Source organism: Dermacentor silvarum, chromosome 7, assembly GCF_013339745.2.
Source record: "Dermacentor silvarum isolate Dsil-2018 chromosome 7, BIME_Dsil_1.4, whole genome shotgun sequence".
Classification (NCBI taxonomy): domain Eukaryota; kingdom Metazoa; phylum Arthropoda; class Arachnida; order Ixodida; family Ixodidae; genus Dermacentor; species Dermacentor silvarum.
The window spans coordinates 73,063,581-73,081,291 of NC_051160.1; the positions used below are offsets into that span (position 1 = coordinate 73,063,581).

At 55.1% G+C, this 17,711-nt stretch overlaps 1 pseudogene; it reads right to left on the bottom strand.

Moving 5' to 3' along the window:
• Positions 1 to 6,451: 6,451 nt before the first annotated feature.
• Positions 6,452 to 10,262, bottom strand: LOC119458964 (uncharacterized; annotated as a pseudogene).
• Between the last annotated feature and the right edge of the window lie 7,449 nt (positions 10,263 to 17,711).

The following is a 17,711-nucleotide window of genomic DNA, read 5'->3' on the forward strand; positions in this document are numbered from 1 at the left end:
TTATCGGTACTGGCACGGTAAAGTGTGAAAGAGGAAGTCGACGAACTAGGAGTGCGCGCTCGATCAGTGTCCAGCTGAGACTGCTCCGTCTTCTTGTACTTCAGTCAGACGTCCTGTGGACTTGCAAGAACATCCCGTGACATTTGGTGGAGGTGCTGGGTTAACGTTTTCCCCGACCTGGAGCTCCGCAGCCGTACGTTGCCATCTGCGGCCACAATGACCGACGACGCCGGCCCTTCGCAATCCGCTCCCGCCCCCCCGGCTGTTGTGTGTTCTGGTGCGGTACGTCAGCGCGACCCTGCCATCTTCAGCGGCACCGACGATCACGACGTGGAGGACTGGCTTGCAGAGTATGACCGCGTTAGCGCGCATAACAAGTGGTCTGATCGCGACAAGCTGACCAACGCCATCTTTTATCTGACTGATGTGGCACATCTGTGGTTTAGAAACCACGAAGCCGAATTTCGAACCTGGTCAGCTTTCACCGAGACCCTCACTTCGGTCTTCGGCCGTCCCGCTGTGCGCAGACTCCGTGCTGAACACCGTTTGCGTGGTCGCGCTCAACAAAGCGGTGAAACCTTCACGAGCTACATTGAGGACGTCATCGACCTCTGTAAGCGCGTGAATGCGTCCATGACCGAAGCCGATAAGATAAGGCACATTATGAAAGGCATAGACGACGATGCCTTCCATATGCTCGTGGCCAAGAACCCTACGACAGTTGCACAAGTAATTGAGCTCTGTCAAAGCTTCGACGAGCTGCGCAAGCAGCGCCTTTCCACCCGTCGCACCAGTGTGCAGTCCGCGGACCTCTCGGCCTTGGAGCCTGGATGCCTTGGCGCTGATCACTCTGGCTTGCTGCCGCAGATTCAACAATACATTCGGGAAGAAGTGGCTCGCCAGCTCTCTCTTGTAGCGTGTGTTGCTGAGCCTGCTTCCACGCTAGAACCATCGCTCCGTCGTGTCATCCAAGCACAAGTTTCTGAGGCGCTCCCACCTCCCTCTCCACCGCCGCCTGTGACTGCGCCTCTGACTTACGCTGCCGCTCTCAGCCGACCTCCTCCGCGACCGATGCCTACTACCTCCCGACCCGCCGCTAGTTTCTACTCGTCGCCACTTCCGGTACGCCCGGTCCACGTGCCCTTATCGCCTTCCGGACCTTCTCTTAACCCTTGGCGTACTCCGGACAACCGCCCTATCTGTTTCGCATGCGGTATTCCGGGACATGTTGCGCGTTTCTGTCGCCGCCGTGGACTTTATTTTCGTCGTGACGTGCCGAACCTCGGCTACCTTCCCCAAGAGCCTTCGCATCGTTCTATCCCTGATCCCTCGGACTCGTATTCTCGTCGCGCCGCCTTCAACTCTCGTCGGTCTCCTTCCCCTCGCCGCCGTTCCCTTTCACCCATGCTTCGCCGTTCCAGCTCTGGTCAGGAGGAAAACTGACAGCCGCAGTTCCCGAGGCAAGAACTGCGCCATCGTCGAAATTTTCAAGGCCTCGTCTTTCTCCTCCTAACGAAATCGCCGTATTTGTGGAAAGCGTCGCGACAACAGCTCTTGTCGATACGGGGGCTGCCGTTTCTGTCATAAGTGAAGACCTCTGCCGCAAACTCAAGAAAGTAACGATTCCTGTACCAGATATTTCCCTACGCACGGCAAGCTCGCAGCAAGTCAAGCCTTCGGCCGCATGTACGGCTCGTGTTATGATTCAGGATGAACTATATTTTGTAGAATTCGTCGTTCTATGCCGTGCTTCGCATGACGTTATTCTGGGTTGGGACTTCCTTTCCGCACATCATGCTGTTGTCGACTGCGCTCGCGCGCAACTGGCTTTGTCTCCGTTCCGTGACACTACCGTCGACCTCCCGAACCGTTCTCCTAAAGTGATCGTCACCGCTGACGTCATTATCGCTTCTTTTTCTGCCGCCTTGGTGCCCGTCTCTTGTGACTCTGCCCCCGCCACGACAGCTCTTTTTACACCATCTGAAGATTGTGCGCGTCGACGGAACCTTCTACTCCCGTTTGCAGTCGTCACACTCACCGATGGTTCCGCTGCCATTTATGCGTGCAATCCATTTCCATGTCCTTCAACTCTCTTACACGGTGAATGTGTGGGGCGTCTAGACACTGTTGACGTCATTAGTCCATTTGACCTATCTTCCGATAGGTCGCCACTGCCTATCGGTGCCATCACTTCTGCTACCGCACCAGCCTCGCGTTTCCCCGATGTTTTCTTGCATACCATCGACGACGCGCTTACGCCCACTCAACGCAGTGAAGTTGTTGAACTTCTTGAACGTTTTCGTGCTTCTTTCGACCTCGGCCAACCTTCCTTGGGGCGCACGACAGCGGTTGTTCACCGTATTGACACCGGTCACCATGCTCCGCTGCGCCAACGTCCATACCGTGTTTCCGCAGCCGAACGCCGTGTCATTGACGAACACGTTGACGACATGCTGAAACGAGGTGTGATCCAGCCCTCCCACAGTCCTTGGGCGTCTCCGGTCGTGCTGGTGCGGAAAAAGGATGGCTCAATCAGGTTTTGCGTCGATTACCGCCGACTCAACAAGATTACCCGCAAGGATGTTTATCCCCTACCACGCATCGACGACGCCCTGGATTGCCTACAGGGAGCTGAGTTCTTCTCTTCACTGGATCTGCGCTCCGGGTACTGGCAAGTGCCGATGGCTGAAGCCGACCGCCCAAAAACGGCTTTTGTAACTCCTGATGGATTATACGAGTTCAATGTAATGCCTTTCGGCCTTTGCAACGCGCCTGCAACTTTCGAGAGAATGATGGACGCTATTCTCAGGGGTCTTAAATGGCACACATGCCTTTGCTACTTAGACGACATTGTGGTCTTTTCTACCGATTTCGATACGCATCTCGCCCGCCTTGAGCAAGTTCTTGCCTGTCTCACGTCAGCTGGGTTGCAACTCAATTTGAAAAAAATGTCATTTTGGTGCCCGTAAGCTTACGATCCTAGGCCACGTCGTCTCCAAAGAGGGAATTCTGCCTGATCCTGCCAAACTTCGCGCCGTTGCTGAGTACCCCAAGCCCACTACTCTAAAGGAACTACGGAGCTTCATCGGTTTGTCTTCCTATTTCCGGCGTTTCATTCGTAATTTTGCCTCGATCATCGCTCCCTTGACGCAGCTTCTTAATGGCTACGTCAGACCTGTCGGCTTGGAACTCGGAGTGTGACGAATCATTTATGAGGCTCCGCCGGCTCCTCACGTCCCCTCCAGTACTGCGCCACTTCGACCCCAATGCGCCTACTGAGATACATACGGATGCTAGCGGTGTCGGACTTGGCGCCATTCTCGCCCAACGCAAAGATGGCTTTGACGAGTACGTTGTCGCATATGCCAGCCGCACCCTAACGAAGGCAGAATCCAACTATTCTGTGACGGAAAAAGAATGTTTGGCGATTGTTTGGGCAATCAGCAAATTTCGTACTTATCTTTACGGCCGTCAGTTTGACGTTGTCACTGATCACCATGCCTTATGCTGGTTATCGTCCTTGAAAGATCCCAGTGGCCGCCTCGCTCGTTGGGCCTTACGGCTTCAAGAGTATGACATACGTGTCATTTATCGCTCTGGACGCAAACATTCAGATGCCGACGCCCTATCCCGTTCTCCGCTACCTCCTGCCTCAGTTTGCTCCTTACCTCCCACCTGCGATTTGTCAGCTCTTAGCTTCAACGACATGCCGGCCGAGCAGCGTAAAGATCCCTGGATCTCTCTACTGCTGGACTTCCTGTCTCACCGCTCACCTGCGTCTCTCTCACGCGCCGTGCGTCGTCAAGCACACCACTTTGCCATCCGCGACGACCTTTTGTATCGACGGAATTACCTCACCGACGGCCGTCGATGGCTGCTCGTTATCCCCAGTCACCTGCGCTCACACATCTGCGCCGCTTTCCACGATGACCCCCAATGTGGCCACGCCGGCGTCTTCAAAACGTATTCCCGTCTTCGTCTTCGATTCTACTGGCGAGGCATGTACAGATTCGTTCGCCAGTACGTCCGTTCATGTGCAACGTGTCAACGCCGCAAGACCCCTCCTCAGAGTTCTGCAGGTCCCCTGCAACCTTTACCCTGCCCTGCTCGACCATTCGACCGTGTTGGAATTGATCTTTACGGCCCCCTTCCAAGCACTCCGGACGGTAACCGGTGGATCATTGTTGCCGTAGACCACCTCACACGGTACGCCGAAACATCTGCGCTGCCAGCGTCCACCGCGAAAGACGTCGCTTGCTTCCTTCTTCGCCACCTCATTCTGCGACACGGTGCTCCACGTGAATTATTAAGTGACCGTGGGCGCGTCTTTCTCTCCAATGTCATCGCGGCCCTGCTAAAGGAGTGCAACATCGTTCATCGCACCGCTTCCGCCTACCATCCACAAACTAACGGCATGACGGAACGTTTCAATCGTACGCTTGGCGACATGCTTGCCATGTATGTGTCTGGCGATCACTCCAATTGGGACCGGGTTCTTCCTTTTGTCACTTACGCCTATAACTCTGCCCCGCAAACTACCACCGGCTTCTCTCCTTTCTTTCTTCTCTATGGCCGAGAACCTTCCTGCCTCTTGGACACCATTCTCACCTACCGTCCTGACGCTTCTGAAGTGACACCTGTTTCAGAAGCAGCTGCTTATGCTGAAGAATGTCGCCAACTAGCCCGCTCGTTCACCACCCAAGATCAGTGGCGCCAAAAATCACGCCATGACGCATCCGCTCCTAGTGCCCGCTATTCTCCCGGAATGCTTGTTTGGCTTCGGGTCCCGGCTACTTCCCCCGGCCAATCCACTAAGTTTTTGTCCAACTACCACGGTCCCTACCGCGTACTGCAGCAAGCATCACCTGTGAACTATGTCATCGAGCCGCTCGCGCCGTCTTCTGATCGCCGTTGCCGAGGGCGCGAAATAGTTCATGTAGCACGGCTTAAACCGTGTTACGACCCGCCGATGCTGTCTTTTCCCTAGGTCGCCAGGATGGCTTCTTTCTGTGCGGGGGGTGATTGTACTGGAGATTATCGGTACTGGCACGGTAAAGTGTGAAAGAGGAAGTCGACGAACTAGGAGTGCGCGCTCGATCAGTGTCCAGCTGAGACTGCTCCGTCTTCTTGTACTTCAGTCAGACGTCCTGTGGACTTGCAAGAACATCCCGTGACATTATATATATATATATATCTATATTGTAAAGACGAAGTGAACTTGGCCGCGGGCGGGCGCAAGGCTGGCGTTGTGGAGAAGACGACGAGAAAGAGAATAAAAGAGCCTCAAAACATTAATTAAACGTTCAGACAGCGAATTCTTGTCCAATACACCAGTCTGGGTACGAGCCAAAGTGTGAGGCCATCATCATCAACAACAGCCGGCCCAGGAACGGGTGTTGTCTCTGTGTCTCTCTGTTCCTTTAAAATGGCGCATTCTACAACAAACCTGCCTCAAGGCGTTCCGGCATTAAGTGTTCCCTCGCAGGGTTCTTCGGCGTGCCGGGTTCCTCCTGCCTAGGAACGCCGTCCACGCTTCCTTGGTTTTGGAGCCGGCCGCTCTACCGCCGTCGCAAGCAGCCGCCGCACCATCCGGGGACGGCGTCCAAGCCTCCTCGTTGGCTCTAGGTCAGGACTCTACCGTAGAGCACGCACGGGCTCGGGCTTACGCGAAAGCCCGGCAGCGAGAACCCGACCAGGGCTTGGACTGATTGGCCCAGAGTCCTGCAATCACCCTCCCTGGGCTGCAGACACAGCCGCGTCCAGGCCCACTCTACCCGGTGCCTTCGTCGTTCTCGTCTTCGGGAGCGTCAGTTACACCAGGTCACTAGAAGGCATCACAAGACAGCCTTCACTGCAGGATGCCTATTGTCCGAAGCCACCACCGCACCAGGCGAGCAGTTGCAGCACTTCGGTATCTTCTAGTATTCAGCCGCAACAAGCCCCAACACCTCGTGCTCCAGCAGCCGTGGTGGTGGCAATCCTTCTGTTCCGATTCCTGCTACCAGAGACCACGATTTGGCGTTCAGGCAAGCGTGAGCGGCCATTGACGAGAGCAATCTATTACCACGGTCGCCTATTCCCGAGAACGCCCCTGCTGCACCTGTTGCCTCTGTCGGCACTGTCGCTGTTAAGCGTAGCATCCATGCAGGTGTCAAGGTGCTACCTTCAGGGTCAGTGCGGCGCCCGAGGCATAGTGGCCACCGCAACGAAGCACCACTTCAGAATGGCTCCGACTGTGCCCTCCGGTCACTCAGAGCATCACCGTCTTTGGACAGCCTCTCCAACTCTTCCTGTGATAGTACTCGAAAACGTGAGGAGAGGCGGGGAAGACTTGAAGCAGTCGTACCACTCACTGTGATCAACGAAGCAGCCTTTGAGGAATTGGATTGGAGCAAACTTTATTTGTGCCTGCAATTGGGTGCTCGCGCGCCCCGACGAGGGCCTACGTCGTCTACGAGGTTGCCGTTACTCGACGAGGCTGTCCGCTCGCCGTTGCCGGCTCGCTGGGTTCCCGCGTTTCGAGCGCACCGAGGACCTGCTGGATGGCCCAGAGCTGTTGGTCTTGGTCGTAGCTCTTCGCGGCTGCCTCGAGTCGCGGCGGGATCCTTCTTGATATTGCTTCCTCTGCATTTTTGATGCAGTTCCACAAGAAGTGCGTGTCATCTGCCTTCTCCCTCCGGCAGACCCTACACACATCGATCGGGTATGTCTCGGGGTTGAAGTGACAGTTGGGCGAGTTGGTACGAATTCATAGTAAAATCTTTTTGCGCGCACAATCGACACGGACACAGTGAAGGGGGGGGGGGGGGACACACGAGCGTGCTTAAGGGGGGGACACACAAGTGAAGGGGGGGACACACAAGCGCTCGTTTCCCCCCCCCCCCTTCACTGTGTCCGTGTCGATTGTGTGCGCAAAAAGATTTCACTGTCTCGGGGTGCTTCCGATGCATCAGTCTCGCGCTCGGTAGCGATCCCGTCTGGAGCTATCTCAGTAGTACCGCTTCCGCTCGACTCAGCCTCGGGTGCGGGGGTGGGAGAGTCCTGCGAGCCATGCGGTAGGTCTTCGTGATGTCGTTGTAGTCTGTCATGCAATCCTTGGCTTCGAACCACGATGGACGGTCTGACGCCGGAACGCGATTGGTTAGCACTCGCGCCGCTGCATGTGCCGTCTCGTTGTGGTTCTCATTTCGCTCCGATGCGTCGCCCACGTGAGCCTGTAACCACTTGATTCTTACTTTTCTATCTTGCAGTTTGGCCGCTCGTAGTACGCGCTCGGCCTCCCTGCAGATTTGGCCTTCGGTGAAGTTTCGCACCGCCTGTTTCGTCACTCAGCACCATGTGGCAGTCTGCGTCGGCGATAGCCAGGGTGATGGCCACCTCCTCAGCTTGTTACGCTACGGCGCTTCTCACGCTCGCTGCCGTCCTCGTGGCGCCGGTTGAGGCCTCTATGACGACCGCTGCGAAGGCTTACTGGAGGTATTCGGCCGCGTCCACGTACCGCACGTGCTCATCGTAGGCGTGCAGGTCGATGAGAGCCTTGGCCCTCGCCGCTCTTCTTCCCTTGCTCAACTCGGGATTCATGTTCTTGGGTATGGGGTCGATTCAGGTGTGGCGTCAGACCTCTTCGGAGACGGGGAGCTTCATCTCTGCCTCGTTCGAGCGTCCTATTCCCAGGTCGTCCAGTATTTTACTCCTGCTTTGACCGTGGACAGCCGCTCCAGTGGGTCCGTTGCGCTTCGGCTATTTCTTCTAGCGTGTTGTGTATCCCGACTTGTAAGACGCGAGTCATGCTCGTTGACTCAGACAGGCCCAGTGCCGTGTTGTACGCTCTTCTGATGATTACGTTGATTTTGTTGCGTTCTTGTTGCAGTCATCTTTAGTAGGATTCAACGTACGCGACGTGGCTGATGATGAAGGATTGCACGAGCCTTATTAGGCTCTCCTCTCTCCACTCGTTTGAGGAGTCGCATCGTGTTGGCCGAATTTGCCGTGAGACGGGCGATGGTATCGCCGTTTATTCCATGCTTTTCGATGACCATGCCTAGGATCCTGATTTTGCCGACCTCGGGGATCACGCTGCCGGATTTGGTTACGATTTTGATTTTTCAGTATTCGTGTTGTCGGGTCTTGCCTTTGCCGTTGTTGGTAGGTAGGAGTATGAGGAGCTCCGATTTGCTCGGCGAACATATCAGTGCGGTTCCTTCCAGCTGATCTTCTATCGCGTCGACGGCGGCTTGCAGCGCGTCCTCGATGTGGGCGTCGCTGCCGCCGGTCACCCACAGCCTGATAGCGTCCGTGTAGATGGTGTTTCTGACGTCTTCAATGCCCGCGAGCTTCTCGGCCACAGCATCGGCGAAATGACCCATCCCTGCGGTGTTCCGGTGCCCCCGAGTTTCTTCTCTTGCGTCTGTAGGTCGCCTGCTCGTAGCTCGGCGGTCCTGTCCGTAAGGAAGTCCTTGATGTAGTTGTAGGATCTTTCGCCCATGTTGAGCTTGGAGACTGGGGATAAAATCGCCGAGTGTTTCACCTTATCGAAGGCGCTCTGTAGGTAGAGCCCCAGGATTACCTTGTCGCGCGCTGCCGCCATCGTCGATGATTTGGTATTTGAGCTGCAGCATCGCGTCCTGCGTGCTTAGGTGCGGTCTGAAGCCGATCACCGTGGCCGGGTACATCCCTTCTCGTTCCAGGTAGTCTTGCCATCTGTTGAGCAGGACGCGCTCCAGCACCTTGCCTACGCAGGACGTCAGCGAGATGGGCCGGACGCTGTCCGTGTCCGGCGGCTTCTCCGGCTTGAGGATCAGGATGGTCTTGGCTGTCTTCCACTGCTATGCAACGCTCCCGCTTCCAGCACTTGTTGAAGTATTTTGTGAGGTTCTCAATCGAGCCGTCATCGAGGTTCTTGAGCGCCTTGTTCATGACGAGGTCCGGGCTGGCTGCCGACCGGCTGATGAGGTCGGGCAGGACCGCGCGGACCTCCTCGACGTCGATGTCACAATCGAGCTTCGCGTTGGGAAGGCCGCCGTACGGCACGTGTTGTTCGGTGGGTGTAGTCGGCAGGTATTTGTCGTTGATGCGCCTGGTGACTTCGTCGGCGCCGTGTACTGAGACCACCCGATGTATAAGCTTGGCGAGTCTGTCTCTTTGGTGTGGCTTGGTCTTGGTTTCGTCGAGCAGGTGCCGCAGCAGGTTCCACGTCTTCCCGCTGTGCATCTGCCCGTCTACCGCATTGCAGATCTCGTTCCACTGTTAAGTGCATAGCTCGCGGCAGTGCTCCTCGATCGCTCGGTTGAGCTCCGCCAGCTTCTTTTTGAGTCTGCGGTTGAGCCGTTGTTTCTTCCAGCGATGGAGTATCTACTATTTGGCTTCGATGAGATGCGCTAGCCGGCTGTCTACTTTGTCGATCTCCGCGTCCGTTTCAATTTTTTTGGTCGCGTCGCGTACGCTCTTGGTGATTTCGGCCATCCACGAGTCGTCTTCGATCTCGTTGTCACCGTCTCTTTCTGGTGGCTTCTGGCGTCTCGGAAGGCCTCCCAGTCTACCCAGCTGTGTATTTTGATGCTGGTGTCGTTGTGTTCCGGTATGCCGATTTCCACGATGTTGTGGTCACTGCCGATGTCTGTTCCCATGTTTCTCCAGGTGATCGCGCCCCGGACGTCGTTCTTGACGAACGTGAGGTCCGGAGGGGTGTCCCGAGAGACGGAGTTACGGATTCTCGTCGGATGCGTCGGGTCCGTGATGAGGGTGAAGTCAAGTTTCGTGGCGTCTTGGTACAGGTCGCGGCCCTTGGCTGTGTACTTGTTGTAGCCCCAGGCTGGGTTAATCGCGTTGAAGTAGCCGCACGCGATCAGCGTGTTGCGGTCCGCTGCGGTGCTGGCTCTGTGCAGTAATGTCTTGAATCTCTGTTTTCTCTGCGATGAGTTGCTGTAGACGTTGAGCTGAAATATGCTTCCTTTTCTCTTCTTGCCTGGGATGATTTCGGTGAGTGTGTGCTCGACGTTAATATTGCTTTGCGGCTCTTGTTCGACGAACGTGAGTCCCTTCATGACCAGGGTGCACAGGCCTCCCCCATGGGGTGGGCCTTTGTGCACTCTGTAGCCAGGGAGGGACGGTGCGTCGGTGAGTGTTTCTTGTAATAGTATCACATCTGGCTTGCTCGCGGCATGTGCGATGTGCTGTTGGATGACTGCCTTCTTCATTCCGAGGCCGCAACAGTTCCACTGCCATGCTGTTATGCCTGCTGCTGCTGTTGCGTTGGCGGCCATGATTGCGTTGGCGTGTACGGGGTTCCCTGGTTGAGTGGATGTGCGCGAAGAGGGGCGCAAACGTCGGGTGGCTCACTATCGGCTGTAGGGTCCTTTCGATGTAGGCGAATCTGTTCGTGTTCTCGGCTTGATAGGTCTCCAGTGTTTGTTTCATTGCTGTCACTGCTGCGCTGTTCGCCGTGATTAGCTGTTCGAGTTCGGTGAATCTCGCTTCGAATTTGGTTTCGAGGTTGTCGATGCGATCGTTTTCTGTTTGTTTGCGCATGGCCTTGAGGGCTCGCTTCTTCAGTGCCGGTTCCTCTACGGCTGTCTCCTGGGTGTTGTGGTTGTTTCCTCGGTCTTTCTTGTGCTTGGCGTGGGTCTCTCTAGAGGCTCGTTGTTGCATGGCAGCAATTTACGGATCTCGGTGATCTCTCTCGTGAGGTTGTTGATGGTCGTTCGCAACGCCGCATTCTCTTGTCTTAAGGGTCTCGTTGGCTTCTCGCACCTTGTTCATATCGTCGTTCTTCGTGGCTTCGGTGATTTTCTGCGCGTTCTTTATATTGTTCACTTTCGCTGCGTCGACCCAGCTCACTTGCTCACGCGATGGTGACATTTTCCTGCTGAGGCTTCTCTTGCAGCTAGCTGCTGTCTCTGGATTTTGGCGCGCTGTTCTCCGATGGGGTCTTGGACTTTCGCGTAGCTGGCGGCTTGTCGAGTGGCAGGAAATCGCTCTCCGACAGCAGCTGGCGTTTGGCCTGTCGGCGCTCCCATTGTCGATTGCACACTTCGAAGGGGATCTTGTATGTCGCCTTGCACGTTTGGTCTCCGGTGGGCTGTTCGTCCCCACACAACTTACATTTTAGGGCACAGCGACGATCTTCCTTGGGGTTCGCGAGTCCGCAGGCCAGGAACGTCTTGATTGTGGGGGTCGGGCACACGTCCTTGCGGCGTCCCACTCGGCCACATTGCTGGCAAACGTCGATCTGTTTGCTGCAGAGGCGGCACGGTATCAGGGTGACTCCGTATCAGACGAAGTTCGGTACCTTGGGTCCCTGGAACACCCCTATCGCGGTAGTCGTGCTGCCGATCCTCTTTGCGCCCACTGCTGCACCCCTTGAGGGAATCTCCTCGGATTTGGCTGAGACGGATAGCGCTGAGTGGCGGGATGGTCGTCGGCACGACCTGCGACCTGCGCACAACAGCCAGTGCCGCCCGCCAGAGAAGCTGGTTGCACACTGGACGGCTCACAGATGACGAATTCAATGTTTGGACCGGTTGCGTGATTCCAGGCACGCCGGAAACTTGCAGCGTGGCGGAATGTAAAGACGAAGTGAACTTGGCCGCGGGCGCTCGCAAGGCAGGCTTTGGGGAAAAGACGTTGGGGAGAAAGAAAATAGAACAGCCGGCCCAGGAACGGGCGGTGTCTCTGTCTCTGTTTGTTTACAATATATATATATATATATATATATATATATATATATATGTCCTGCTTACACACAGACCTGCAAGAGTACTTATATATATATATATATATGTATATATAAGTACTCTTGCAGGTCTGTGTGTAAACAGGACAATGGTACAGACATCACGTTCATTTGGTACACGGCGGATACCGTCACGGTGGTATCACAGCGGTATTTCCCGGGCTTACAGGCGGCTATAGTCCAACATCTTTACTTATATAATGAGCTCAAACATGGTGAATATTTCTATTTGGCATACCATGCGACGCCGTGTAACTGTGGTCATGATCATCATCAAGCTTTTTATTATTGTCCACTGCCGGACGAAATTCGGAATGAAGCCGGACGGCTTCACTGTCTGTTGGCTTTATCAGGTGATAATGAACCAACATCGAGCCCCTTGATTTCCTTGCTTCTTTCGTTCATATATATATATATATATATATATATTGTAATGAGGAGAAGCAGACAGACAATCGGCCTTCCGCCAGAACGCCTGGTTTACTTCTGCTTCCTCTTTCTCGCTCGCGGTCCGAGCGCGCGAGCCCCAGTGCCCATCTTTGTCTTCACACTCGGCCACGCTGCGCACCTGAAAAAAATAGATCGACAGTTCATTTTAAAATTGGCAGTTCAGTTCAAGCGCCGGAACCTTTTCTTGAGGCGTGACGCGTGCACGGCGAAGTTATTTCTTTTACGCCTATCGAGGCTAGCACCTGGAATTGCGGTGCTCACGCGCCAGGTGTTCTCTCCTATGCGTTCAGTAATCTTGAAGGGCCCGTCAAACCTCGGTAGTAACTTTTGGCCTGGTGCGCTGGCTCTCCTTTGTACCCACACCTCGTCACCGACGCTGTACACCGGAGCAGGTCGATGTCGGCGGTCATAGTGTCGTTTCTGCGTTTCTTGCGCTTGTGAAGCTCTTCTGATCGCTGCTGTTCTAATCTTTCTAAAGGCGGACGCTCGGTCGGCGGAGCTGGAGATGGTAACTGGAGTGTCTAGGCTAAGGATCGCTTTCAGCTGGGGCACCTTCCCGTAGACGGTTTCATATGGCGTTGTCCTGGTAGACGTCTGCAACGCCGTGTTAACGGCGTTGCAGACGAAGGTGAAGATGAAGGTGAAGATGAAGATGAAGATGAAGGTGAACGTCCCAGTCGGCGTCTCCTTTTTTCCCGATTTTCGTATACGGAGCGAGTCGTGCCTGGATGCTTTGGTTAGTTCGCTCCGTAAGGCCATTTGCCTGGGGATGAAATGCGGACGTGTAATGGTGCTGCACTCCTGCCGTACTCAGGTAATTTCTTAGTTCGCGACTGCGGAATGTCGTGGCACGGTCTGATATTAATTTTTTTGGCAGACCATGTCTCCATTCAAATCGTAGCTTCAGGAAATCGATTAGGTGGCTGGACGCGATAGATGGCACAGCGGCCACTTCGACTTACTTCGACAAATAGTCCACGGCCACAATGATGTAGTGGTTTCTTGCTGCAGTGATCGGTAGAGGTCCTATGTAGTCGATGCCAACAGTATGAAAAATAGTTTCTGGCAGCGGAATAGGTGTCAGTAATCCAGGCTGGCATCCTGGCAGTCGCTTATATTGCTGACACACTTCACAACTGGCGACGTAGGAGCGGACATTGCTTTCCTTCTTCGGCCACCAGAAGCGTTCTTGTATTTTCCGGGGCGTGGCTCGCTGGCCGATGTGCCCTCCTTCCGGAGTGTCATGAATGGCTCGTAATATTTGTGATCTAAAACAATTGGGAATCACTAGGAGGTGCCGTTCTTCTGAGTGGTCCTTGTGCCACTGCCGCCGATACAGCGTGTCATCGCGTAATACATATGTGGAATTCTTTCCCGTAGCAGCGATTGAGGCAATGATTGAAGCTAAGTCTTTATCCTCCTGTTGGGCTTTGGAGAAACCTTGTTGCGAGAAGAAAATGCGACTCTCCTCGTTTTCGGACACGCGGTCAAGGGGATTCCGTGAGAGGGCATCGGCGATGTTGTTTAGCCCCCCAGCACGGTGGCGCACGTCAAAATCGTACTCTTGCAGCGTGATAATCCATTGGGCAAACTTATGCTTCAGCTGCTGCTTTGAGAACATCCATGTTAATGGAGCATTATCCGTGACGACTGTGAACTTGCGGCCAAAAAGATAGTGCCGGGATTTATCATCCACACTCCATACCACCGCTAGACATCCCAGCTCATTGGAGTGGTAGTGGCGCTCCGTATCTGAAAGTTTGCGGCTTGCATATGCGACAACACGTTCGCTACCATCAGGGTCACGTTGCACTAGTACTGCTCTAAGGCCCATCTGGCTGGCATCTGTGTGCACCTCCGTAGTCCAGTCTTCATTGAAGTGATTTAGTACGGGGCAATGAGTTAACTGCTGCTTCAAAGTTAGAAAAGCGATTTCTTGTGGGGCGCCCCATTCAAAGCAAGCTCCTTTTTATTGCGATAGCAATTATATGGACACTTGCACCGGATTTCTGCCGTCGGCGTCGCCGTCGTCGTCGCCGTGGTCGTCGCCGTGGTCGTCGCCGTGGTCGTCGCCGTCGTCGTCGCCGTCGCCGTCGCCGTGAGGTTCCCTATAGATAAAATCTTCGCCGCGCGCCGTATGCCCGACAGGAAGCGTGCGGGGACGCGCGCTATCACGGAGAGCGAACGCACTCAATCTCCCACGCGCAAGCAAGGAAGCGGAAAGCCAGCGCCGGAGGGAGCAGGGGGGGGGGGGGGCACTTCTCTGCCAACAACCGCGCTCGTCGCTCGTCCGCAGTCTCTTATCTCTCCCACGCGCAAGCAAGGAAGCGGGAAGCCAGCGCCGGAGGAAACGGGGGGGGGGGGGGGGGGGGGGGGGGGCGCACTTCTCTGCCAACAACCGCGCTCGTCGCTCGCTCGCACCGTCTCTTATCTCCACACGGCTCTGACCTTTAAGCGCCGTGCATTCGCAGTTCAGTTTCCGTTGAAGCGATAGACCGCACGTACCTTCGCCCGCTGCGGCGTATGCTTGCTGCCAGCGTTTTGACAGTCGTTGTCTGCTGTCATTCAGTGTGATCTCTTCGTGTTTGTGCGCGCTCACACCACGCTTGTTCATTCAGTTCGTAATAGTCGGGCCACATTTTCCAACGCACGCTACACACGCAATGCTGCCCGGATCGGCAGTGCAGCGCTACAGGTGTGTCCCTTCGCACGCGCTGCCCACGGGAAGCGCTTCTCATCAACACCACCTTTTCACACGCCTTCTCGTGGTCATCGAGTCTCTCTTCATGTCGGTCTACTTACGCCGCAGCACACCTGCTTACTTAATCAGCTCATGTTTACTACAATTCATATTGCTACCAAAGCCGCTCACCTTACTTCGTATGACATTGCTGTGTTGCTATCGCATTCATTGCTTCGCCCTTAGAGCGAAACTGTGACATTTTTTAAAGTAAATCGGTCAGGGGAGCGGCAGTCGATGCGAAGTGGGGAATAAATCTGCGCAGATATGAAGCCATACCCACAAACGACTGAACTTGTTTCAGGCAAGTTGGTGTAGGATATTCCGCCACAGCAGCGATGCGCTCGGGGAGCGGCTGGATGCCGTTTGGAGAGATAGTATGGCCTAGGTATGAGATCTTGGTGAGACCAAACTGGCACTTGTCGCGGTTCAACCGAAACCCTGTATTAAAACGGATAGGCGGGCTAGTTGGTTTGGCATCATAATGAAACTTTTTGCGCACACAACACGAAACCACAACGAAGAAGTACACAAGGACTAGTCCTTGTGTACTTCTTCGTTGTGGTTTCGTGTTGTGTGCGGTTGTGTGCGGTTGTGTGTGGTTTCGTGTTGTGTGTGATGTGTGTTGTGACTAGTCCTTGTGTACTTCTTCGTTGTGGTTTCGTGTTGTGTGCGCAAAACGTTTCATTACGAAACCCTGCCTCATAGAGCCTGTGTAGTACTTCGTCCAAATTGCGAAGATGTTGTTCTTCCGTTGCGCCAACGACCAAGATGTCGTCCAGATGTACGACACAAGCTTGGTTCTTAAGAGGTCCTAGCACACAATTCATGGCGCGCTGAAAGGTACTAGGAGCCGTGCGCAGCCCAAACGGCATGCGGTTAAACTCGTACAAGCCTGAAGGAGTCCGAAAGGCAGTCTTGCACTTATCTTCTTCCGCGACGTTGATCTGCCAGTATCCCGCACGTAAATCAAGCGATGAAAAGAACTTGGAATGACGGACCGTATCAATAGCGTCATCAATTCGAGGTAGTGGGTACGCGTCGGGCGTCGTACACTTGTTGAGCTGCCTGTAATCTACACAAAATCTTAAAGACCCATTCTTTTTCCGAACAAGCACGAGAGGCGCTGACCACGGGCTTGAAGAGGGCCGAATGATGCCGGCGTCGAGCATTTCACGCACGTGTTCCGCGATCACGGTGCGCTCCCGTTCCGCATACCTCCTCAGTGGCACACATATCGGCGAGTGGTCCCCTGTAGGTATACGATGCACCAACAAATTAGTGCCTGGGAGGTCTGCCGTGCTTTTGTCGAACAATGAAGAGTGGCGAGCGAGTACCGAAAGGCAAGGTAGGCAAATTTGCAGGCTCACCTGTTGGTTTCGGGACTGGGGTAGAAGTGGACCGTGGTGTCTTGGGCCAGGGTTGTAGAAGGGCAGAGCTCAACACGACCGTGGTCGATGGTGATGTGAATGTCGTCGGACAGCAAGAAGTCCGTCCCCAGAATCAAGTCGGCAGGGAGGTCCTCGAAAACAGGTACTGCTGGGATAAATTTTGTCCCGGCCGATGTCCGGACATGAATGTCGAGCATGCCCATTGGCATAGCGCTGCCTCCGAGTCCGTAGACCGGGGGTTGCGTCCATGGGCGGATGGTGTCAGGAGCATGACGTTGGTGTAGCGCCGTCCTCGCTGCACCGGTATCCACAAGCGCCAGCAGGTCGCCTATCCCTTCCACAAAGACCGGTAACATGGGAGATTGGCAGGCCTGATAATGGATACGGGTTTTAGTCGACTGAGGGCAATCCTTGGCATTGTGCCCAATACGACCGCAAGAGAAGCAGCCGCGCCGTGTAGTGGCGGTCTGTGAAGGTCCAGCCTCCGGCATATCCACAGCCATACGACGACGAGTGCTCTGCTGCAGTTCGGCTGCCTTTCGAGCGAAAACATAGGGTGACGTTTCGGGAGGCTGAGCAGAGGGGATGGCTGCATGCGTAGAGTCGAGCAACCCGTCGACTACATACTGGCGAGCAGCAGGAGAGAGCCAGGTGATGCCGCAGTCCTCGAGAAGCTTCACCTTTTCGTAGACGTAGAGAGCCACCGCTTCGGTTGGTGCTTGTCGGCGTGAACGCAATGCGCATGAAGCGATCGTCATAGGCAGAAGGGAGCTGGCTGAAAGCAGTCACTAAAGACGCACTCCATTCGGCCCAGGAAGTGTAGGCAGAGCCGTCATATCTGTGCCACGCCTTGGCGGCATCACGAAGCCGGCTTTCGGCGAGTGACATGATCACGTCTTCCGGCCAGGCGTGTCTACGGGCCCATGAATTAATTGCGTGTACCCACAATCTGTGATCGTCCTCGAAGCCACGAAACTCTGGAAATTCCAGGGGCGATGGTGAAGGAAGTGCGCTACGCGCAAGGGCTGTAGTGACGGATACCGTGACGTCTTCGAGGCGCTTGGACAGCGCCGCTATGGCCTGTGTGAACGTAGCGATATCGCTGGAGGCCGCAGTGGAGGGGTTACAGACAGCGTCCGCCGACGATGCAGTAGGCGCTGGAGTCGTGGCAGCGGAATCCACATCCAAGGGAGCGTGTACGGCGTCCCTTGGCGGCACAGTGGTTTGCATAGAGACGAGACGTGAATCCCTGACCTGGGTAGTTGGGACGAGAGGCACGGTACCGACGAGAGGCGAGGCCGAGGAACCGTGGGCGTCGTGTCCGAGCGGGGCGGCCGGTGCTGGAGCTGGCGCCGCAAGATGCCGGAAGACGCCCCCGCTCCGCAGCACGGTGGACGAG